This window comes from Triticum aestivum, chromosome 5B (assembly GCF_018294505.1).
Source record: "Triticum aestivum cultivar Chinese Spring chromosome 5B, IWGSC CS RefSeq v2.1, whole genome shotgun sequence".
Taxonomy (NCBI): domain Eukaryota; kingdom Viridiplantae; phylum Streptophyta; class Magnoliopsida; order Poales; family Poaceae; genus Triticum; species Triticum aestivum.
The window spans coordinates 171,760,716-171,770,531 of NC_057807.1; positions in this window are offsets into that span (position 1 = coordinate 171,760,716).

Consider the following 9,816-nt stretch of genomic DNA (forward strand, 5'->3'; position numbering starts at 1 on the left):
ATCACTGATAGATTAACCAAGTGGCACACTTTCATTCCAATAAGACGACCCACAACACTCAGAAGCTTGCCAGGATTTATCTCTCCCGTATAGTTTGTCTGCATGGAGTCCCGAAGACTATAATATCCGACAGAGGCACTCAGTTCGTCTCAAGATTTTGGGAACATTTACAACAGGCTCTGGGAACCCAACTAGCCTTCAGTACCGCATACCACCCACAAACTGATGGACAAACAGAACGCGTAAACCAGGTTTTAGAAGACATGCTGAGAGCATGTGTCCTCACATATGGAACCAGTTGGGAAGAAAGCCTGCCATACGCCGAGTTCGCGTACAACAATAGCTACCAGGCCAGCCTACAAATGGCACCATTTGAGGCTTTATACGGACGAAGATGTCGTACCCCGTTAAATTGGTCAGAGACCGGAGACAGCCACATCTTCGGACCAGACATGCTCAGAGAAGCCGAGGAAAAGGTCAAGCTAATCAGAGACCGACTTAAGACCGCTCAAAGTCGACAGAAGAGTTATTATGATCAGAAACATCGTAGGGTCAGCTTCGAACCCGGTGAGTTCGTATACTTGAGAGTATCCCCTATGAGAGGACTGCAACGGTTTAAGATTAAAGGAAAGTTAGCACCAAGATTCATTGGACCATTCTGCATAGTGGCACGAAGAGGCACTGTAGCCTACCAGCTAGACTTACCCGAGGAATTATCCGATGTCCACGACGTGTTCCATGTCTCGCAATCGAGGAAGTGCGTAAGCAACCCAGAGAAACAAGTATTCCATGAAAACATTGACGTGCAGCCAGACCTCACATATCGGGAACTTCCCGTAAGAATATTAGAGGAGTCTGAAAGGAGGACCCGACAGAAGACCATCAAGTTTTTCAGAGTTCAGTGGAGCAACCACACCGAAAGCGAAGCAACTTGGGAAAGAGAGGATTTTCTTCGGACAGAGCATCCACACTTATTTAAGGATCAGCTGAAATCTCGGGGACGAGATTTTTCCTAAGGGGGTAGGTGTTGTGACACTCCAAAATTTTTTATTTGGTTTTCAACAAAAACTTTGTGGTTTTTGAAAAGAGGCCATTTAAACTTTTTCCAGAAAACCTTCCTCTTAAAAACTTTCTTTTCTTTGGCAAGGTTTTTATTTTTATTCAAGCTGTGGTGTTTGATCTTTTGAAACTTCTTCTCTGTTGGTTCCCTCTCAAATTTATTTTGGGAGTTTAATCTTTTTCTTTTAAAAAGAAACTCTATGAAAACTTGGGATTTTCATATCTTGAAAACCACCCATGACTTTGTATTTTGCCCATGTGGTAAAACCCCTCCAAAACCTCCCCTCCTCCTTGTAATCAACCTAAGTTCTCTGTCCCAACTAATCCAAGCAAGTTTTGGATTTTATCCTAATTTTCTTTTCACTCAAATCATTTCTGAAAATTATTTGGAGCCTGAGAGTTTTTCAAAGCAAGTACCCTTTTGCATTTGAGTTTTGACCTCAAACCAACTCTCCTGGATAGTCCTTTGTACCCACAACCCAGAACCATCTTGATCCACTCCTTCTCTTTTCAAATTTTTCAAAATTCAGTCTCTGCAAGTTTGGACCATATTTGCCAAATTTGGTGAAATTCATACCTACACTTCTCCAAAAATTTCACCAAAAATCAGGCAGCCTACTGGAGCAATGAGAAGCCACTCCACCAAAAATCAGCTCAAGGAAAAATCCCCAGAGGCCAAAAACATTCTGTCGAACACCTGAGCTGCACTGTTCCTTTGCAAATTCAGAAAATTCAGATTTCAGTGTCGTTTTCTTCGTCAGAGGTTCAGACACATGCTCATAGTGCACTTGGCACGTTCCTCGCCGCCTCTTCCTACTGTCTGGAGCACCACACGCGCACTTGGCCTCTTCCTGGCGTCGGTGGCACGCTGGCCCGCCCTCGCCGGCGTCTTCTGCGGCGTCGGGACCTCCCGTGGCGGCCGACAGGGGACGGAACGGCGGCTCAACGCCGTTCGGCGCCGCCCAACGCCCCTCTGCTCTCCGCGTGGCCTCATGCATGCCAGCGCACGCCCGTGGCACCGTCGCCGTGGCCCGGCAAGCACGGAACATGCTCACTGCCGCCGACGGGCCCGCGCCGTCCCGTTCTGTCGAACTCGCCCCTAGTACCAAATCCCAGCCCGATTAGCACCTAAATGGAACCGGTGGACCTCAACGGCGTTGCCCAAGCCCCTAATCCCACTGCCCAACCACAGCGCCGCCGTAATCACTCGCCGGACTTATCCCGTTCGCGGCAACCGCCTCGGGCCGGCTATATATAGCGCCCCTAAGCTCCCTCTCGCCCCCGCACACCTCCACCACCTCACTGGACCCCGACCAGCAACTAGAAGAGCCTCGAGGGGCCCTTCTTCCTCGACTCCGGCCGCCTCGCTCCGCCTCGGCCACCAGCTCGATTCGCTCCGGTGAGGCCGTCTCCGGCGCCCAAACCCCGTCCGTTACCCCCTCTAGCTACCAGAAGCCTAACCCCCTCCTCAATTTGATCTTCACAGCTCTCTCCGACGAAGTCCGCAACCACCCGAGCCGCCGTCCGCCGGAGCCAGGCTCGCCGTCGACGTGGTACTCGCCGGCGACCACCACCACCACCAACCGACGCGGAATGGCGCCCTGAACACGGAGGTACCCTCCGATCTTCCTGCCTCGCCGTGGATCGCCGCCGGCAACCACCGCGGCTCACGGGCACCGGCGAAATCTGCCGCCCCGTTCGTATATTCAAACCTGACGGGCAGGACCCGCCTGTCAGCCTCTCTGTCCTGTCTAAGCGAAGCGTTTTCTGAAAACGTCTTCTGCCAAATACGTTTTCCCGCTGGGCCGGCGCATTCTTATTCGAGTCGTTTTCTGTTTTTGTAAGCTAGCCCCTGGAAATTTTCTGTTTCATTACAGATGAGTCCCTGGGAAAAAACCTTTATAACTTTTAAACAGAAAGGTATTTTTGATTGATTCTTTTTCTGTTCCCTTTAAAATTTTGTCTAGTTTTTTATCAGATTTATTTGAAAAATATTTGGAATACTTTTTGTGCACCCCTTGGTATTTATGATAGCGCATATATTTTCTTTATACCGTAGATACCGAAGGAGGTGACGGAGCCGCGAACTTCACCGAGCTAGGCTCCGACTACTCTGAACCAGGCAAGCATGTTTGAGCTTTTGATATGATGAGTGTCTTGGCATGTTTTGCATTTAGTTAGTTTCATGGCATGTTGAGGAGCATATCGATGAACGTTATTTTATGCAATATTGAGGTAAGTGAGTTCGATGATCCATAAGTGGATGGATGTGAGTATGAATGGCCATGTGTTGGCATGAGGATGGGTAAGATGGCAGTGTCGTAGCATGCCAGTCTTATGCCAGACTATGTGACTTCAGTGTCAAACCGTATCGGTCCAGTTCCTCTCATTTCCTTCCCTGTACTACCACATGTTTTCCGCAAGGAATATGGTTTAGTAAGTTGCAAACCGCTTTCCTGGTACACACCAAAAGGAGAGGCCGTGATGATGGTTCCATGGCCCTGGATTAAAGCCAGTCATCCGGTCAGGGGGCATGGGTGTTTCCGGTTGGGACCGAGAGGGGGGCACCCCTTAGAGCGCGCGTATATAAATTTGATCCCATGCTATTCGAGATTGTGATCTCCCCGTCTCAAAAGTTTTTCTTGGACGATGTCTAGGGTGATTCCTAGCATCGAGAGGTAGGATGGGTGTGTACTGGTTAGCTGTGTTTTCTTCCGAAATACCGTAAACGGAACTAGTCCTTCGTGACTACGGAAATCCGTTGGCTGTGGGAAAAATTTTGTACAAACTCTGCAGAGTCATATATTCCTCCAAATCATCTATTCCATGTCCTAGATCGATATTATCTTATCCTGATCTAATGTCAGTTTTGATGACAGAGACTCCGGTGAATCGCATGAGTGCTAAGTCCAGTTAAATGATTATTCCTGTGGATGGACTAACCCATTTATTCTCATGAATTGAACATTTATTGTGAGCACTATTTCCTTGTGAATAAAAGCCCTTTCTGTGATGTCGCCTCAATGTCCGACTGTGGTATTTCCTTTAAAGCCCTTTATGTGGTGTCGCTAAGACGCCCGACTGTGGCATCATTCCCTTATATTTATTTATTCACCTTTCGAGGCGTCGCTTCAGACACCCGATCGGTATTTATTTATGTTTTGTTGGGATTTCAGGCGGACTACCGCCGTTTCCCTTTTACTTACCTTGTTATGCTAATTTTTGAATGTACATTGGTGAATTAATCATGACGCATACATGCATGCATTTGTTATATCTTACGTCCGAACTGTCTTGCGAGTACTTTCAAAGTACTCACTGGCTTGTTGATTTGGCCAGATGCTGACGAAGGCGATCTCATGGATGAAGAGTTCGATAGCGAGTCTGACGCCTAGAGGAATCCCAGTCAGTCTCGTGCGACCCTGGATTTGGTCACTGTATTATATCCGCTTCCGCAACCCGAATAAAATTTATCGAGCCTCACCTCGACGCTCGATGAGATGCCAGTTTGAGAGTCGTGTTATCACACTCCCCACTGTGTTATTCCACCATCACTTTATCCTCGAGTCAGTAGTATGCCACCACACCATTGTGTTATATCCGCCATTATGTATAATTATTGGCGCGCTTGTAATAATTTGTTGAGCAGCCCTAGCTCAACCCTGTAATATATCCTATGCTACTGGCTTATTGTATCAAGAATTTGTCTACCAGTGAGGAGGATTTCTCTCATACTGGACTCAAAAGATTGGTTTCTCAATAAATATTTTTATTGGAAAACCGGTCGTGACAGATGTGGTTCCTCGATGCTGCCCTCAAAGGGCAACATGGAAACCACACAAAAATCATCGAGTGACATCTCCTTAAACTCATCATATAAATAAAAATCTACCGAAGGTGGTGATCTCCTAGCATGGAAATGGAAGTTTTGCATGAAAATATTTGTGAGTAGGAGATACTGTTCTCACTGGTCGTGGATCAAGGTTGTACTTGGGATTTTTATTCTCTTCATTCTGCTTTTCCTTCGAACTTCGGCTCGGGGAGCCGCTCAACAATCTCTTCAACATTTTCTTCCTCTGAAATTTTTAGTGACTCAAAATAAAAGTGAACCAAACTCACAAGATTGATAGCAACTACTCCCACAAGTTCCTAGAGGCTATATCATGTATTAAAACTACTTTGGACCATATAAATTTGACATGCAAGCTCAAGAACAGGGCCTCGTCAGCAGAAATTTTTTGTAATAAATAAAGAATAGAACAAAACCTAATTGGACCATTGGAGGAGTCACATACCGAAGAACAATCCCCCAATGTCGTTTTGCGAATGGAGCTTTGAGCAAGGAGATCAAAAATGGCAGCAAAACAAGCAAGAACACGGGTTTGAGCTGCGGGATGATTTTTCCTGGAGGAAGACGAAGTGTGTGGGTACTGGAATAAGTGGAGGGGCCACATGGGGCCCACGAGGCAGGGGGCATGTCCAGGGGGTAGGGTACGCCCGCCACCCTCGTGACCAAATGGTGGGTACCCCTAGTGTGTTCAAAGTGCCAGAAATTCACAAATATTCTACAAAAAATCATACTCAATTTTCAGGGCATTTGGAGAACTTTTATTTTCGGGGTATTTTTTTTATTGCATGGATAATTTAGAAAACAGACAGAAAATACTATTTTTTCTTTATTTAAACTAAATAAAAGAAAGTATTTAGAGGGTACAAAAGGTTGTGCTTTCTAATTTCATCCATCTCATGCTCATCAAAAGGAATCCACTAACAAGGTTGATCAAGTCTTGTTAACAAACTTCTTCCTAATAACGTGAAACCGGAGAATTATCGAATAACACTAGGTTACCTCAACGGGAATATGCATGTCCCCAACAATAAGAATATCATATTTCTTTTTGACAATAGGAAGAGGGAATTCAAAACCTCTCGTAGTAATATTTGAAAATTTTCTAATAGCATTGGTACTATGAACTTGAGGTCGTTTCTTCGAGAAATGTACCGTATGCTCATAACCATTAACATGAAAACTGACATTGCCTTTAATGCAATCAATAACAGCCCCTGCATGTACAAAAAGGCTCTACCAAGGATGATCGATATACTATCGTCCTCAGGCATATCAAGAATAACAAAGTCCGTTAAAATAGTAACATTTGCCACCACAACAGGCACATCCTCACAAATACCAAAGGGTATAGCAGTTGATTTATTGGCCATTTACAAAGAGATTTTAGTAGGTGTCAACTTATTCAAATCAAGTCTACGATATAAAGAGAAAGTCATAAGACAAACAACAGCTCCAAGATCACATAAAGCAGTCTTAACATAGTTTCTTTTAATGGAGCATGGTATAGTTGGTACTCCTGGATCTCCTAGTTTCTTTGGTATTCCACCATTAAAAGTATAATTAGCAAGCATGGTGGATTCAACTTCTGGTACCTTTCTTTTATTAGTAACAATATCTTTCATATACTTAGCAAAAGGACTTATTTTAAGCATATCAGTCAAACACATATGCAAAAATATAGGTCTAATCATTTCAACAAAGTGCTCAAAATCCTCATCATCCTTTTTCTTGGATGGCTTAGGAGGAAAAGGCATGGGTTTCTGAACCCATGGTTCTCTTTCTTTACCGTGCTTCCTAGCAACGAAGTCTCTCTTATCTTAACGTCGATTCTTTGATTGTGGGTTATCAAGATCAACAACAGGTTCAATCTATACATCATTATTATTACTAGGTTGAGCATAAACACTAGCATCATTATTAACATTATCACTAGGTTCATGCTCATCACCAGATTGTGTTTCAGCATCAAAAATAGAAATATCATTGGGATTCTCAGGTGTGTCTATAACAGGGATTCTCATATGCAAACTCCTATCAATTTTAATTTTCTTAGTAGGACTATGTTTATCAGTATTAATTCTCTGAGAATCTTGCTCAACTCTCTTAGGATGACCCTCAGGATACAAAGGTTCCTGAGTCATTTTACCACCTCTAGTCATACTGTAACAAAATTATCATTGTTCTTATTATTTAACTCATTGAGAAAATCATCTTGTGCCTTAAGCACTTGTTCTACTTGAGACGTAACCATGGAAGCATGTTTACTAATAAGCTTAAGATCACTTTTAAATCTAGACATATAATCACTCCGGTGTTCAACCATATAAGCATTGTGCTACCTCTTGAGCACTGCGTTGGATTTCCCCGAAGAGGAGAGGATGATGCAGTAAAGTAGCATAAGTATTTCCCTCAGTTTTTGAGAACCAAGGTATCAATCCAGTAGGAGACCACGCACAAGTCCCTCGTACCTACACAAAACGATAGCAACTCGCAACCAACGCTTAGGGGTTGTCAATCCCTTCATGGTAACTTACGAGAGTGAGATCTGATAGAGATAATATTTTTGATAGATAGATGCAAAGTAAAAAGTAAAGGCAAAGTAAAAACAAAGCAAGTAAATAAAGTGATATAGATTGATATGATGAGAATAGACTAGGGGGCCATAGGTTTCACTAGTGGCTTCTCTCAAGAGCATAAGTATTCTATGGTGGGTGAACAAATTACTGTTGAGCAATTGACAGAATTGAGCATAGTTATGAGTATATCTAGGCAATGATCATGTATATACGCATCACGTCCAAAACAAGTGATCGAAATGATTCTGCATCTACTACTATTAGTCCACTCATCGACCGCTATCCAGCATGCATCTAGAGTATTAAGTAAAAACAGAGTAACGCCGTAAGCAATATGACATGATGTAGAGGGATAAATTCATGCAATATGATAAAAAACCCATCTTGTTATCCTCGATGGCAACAATACAATACGTTCCTTGCAACTCTTTCTGTCACTGAGTAAGGACACCGCAAGATTGAACCCAAAGCTAAGCACTTCTCCCATTGCAAGAACTACCAATCTAGTTAGCCAAACCAAAAAGGATAATTTTCGAAGAGACTTGCAAAGATAACTCAATCATACGTAAAAGAATTCAGAGAAGAATCAAATATTTTCCATAGATAATACTGGATCATAAACCCGCAATTCATTGTTCTCAACAAACACACCGCAAAAAGAAGATTACATCGAATAGATCTCCACGAGAGAGGGGGAGAACATTATATTGAGACCAAAAAGAGAGAAGAAGCCATCTAGCTACTAGCTATGGACCCGAAGGTCTGAAGTAAAGTACTCACACTTCATCGGAGGCGCTATGGTGATGATGTAGAAGCCCTCCGTGGTGGATGCCCCCTCCGGCGGAGCTCCGGAACAGGCCCCAAGATGGGACCTCGTGGATACAAAAGGTTGCGGTGGTGGAATTAGGTTTTTGGCTCCTGTTCTGATTGTTGGGGATACATAGGTATATATAGGAGGAAGGAGTACGTCGGTGGAGCTCCGAGGGGCCCACGAGGTAGGGGGCACGCCCAGGGGAGGGGGCGCCCTCCACCCTCGTGACCTCCTCGGCCACTGCTTGGAGTAGGGTTCAAGTCTCCTGGGTCACGTTCGGTTGGAAAATAACGATCCCGAAGGTTTCATTCCGTTTGGACTCCGTTTGATATTATGTTTCTTCGAAATACTGAAAAAGGCAAAAAACAACAATTCTGGGCTGGGCCTCCGGTTAATAGGTTAGTCCCAAAAGTAATATAAAAGTGGAAAATAAAGCCCAATATAGTCCAAAACAGTAGATAAAGTAGCATGGAGCAATCAAAAATTATAGATACGTTGGAGACGTATCAGGCATCCCCAAGCTTAATTCCTGCTCGTCCTCGAGTAGGTAAATGATAAAATAGAATTTTGATGCGGAGTGATACTTTGGCATAATTTCAATGTAAATCTTCTTAATTGTGATATGAATATTCATATCCGAAAGATTCAAGACAAAACTTCATATTGACACAAAAATAATAATACTTCAAGCATACTAATCATAGCAATCATGTCTTCTCAAAATAACATGGCAAAAGAAAGTTCATCCCTACAAAATCATATAGTTAGGCTATGCTTCATTTTCGTCACACAAAGATATTCCCAACTTCTATACCCCCGATGACAAGCCAAGAAATTGTTTCATACTTAAATAATCTCAAACTTTTTCAACCTTCACGCAATACATGAGCGTGAGCCATGGATATAGCACTATGGGTGGAATAGAATATGATGATGGGGATTGTGTGGAGAAGACAAAAAAGGAGAAAGTCTCACATTGACGAGGCTAATTAATGGACTATGGAGATGCCCATCAATTGATGTCAACATGAGGAGTAGGGATTGCCATGCAACGGATGCACTAGAGCTATGAATGCTCAACAAAAGAAAACTAGTGGGCGTGCATCCAACTTGCTTGCTCACGAAGACCTAGGGCATTTTAGGAAGCCCATCGTAGGAATATACAAGCCACGCTCTATAATGAAAAATTCCCACTAGTATAAAAAGGACAACTTATGAGACTCACTACATGAGGAACATGGTGCTACTTTGAAGCAAAATATATGAGACTCACTACATGAAGAACAAGGTGCTACTTTGAAGCACAAGTGTGGAAAAAGAGATAGTAGCATTGCCTTTTTTTGCGCCTTTCTTTTTTTCTTTTTGTCCTTTCTCTTTTTTTGGGCAATGCTCTAATAATGATGATCATCACACTTCAATTGATTACAACAGAAGGATTACAACTTGAAACTTAGAAAAAGATATGACTCTATATGAATGCCTCTGGCGGTGTACCGGGATGGTGCAATGAATCAAGAGTG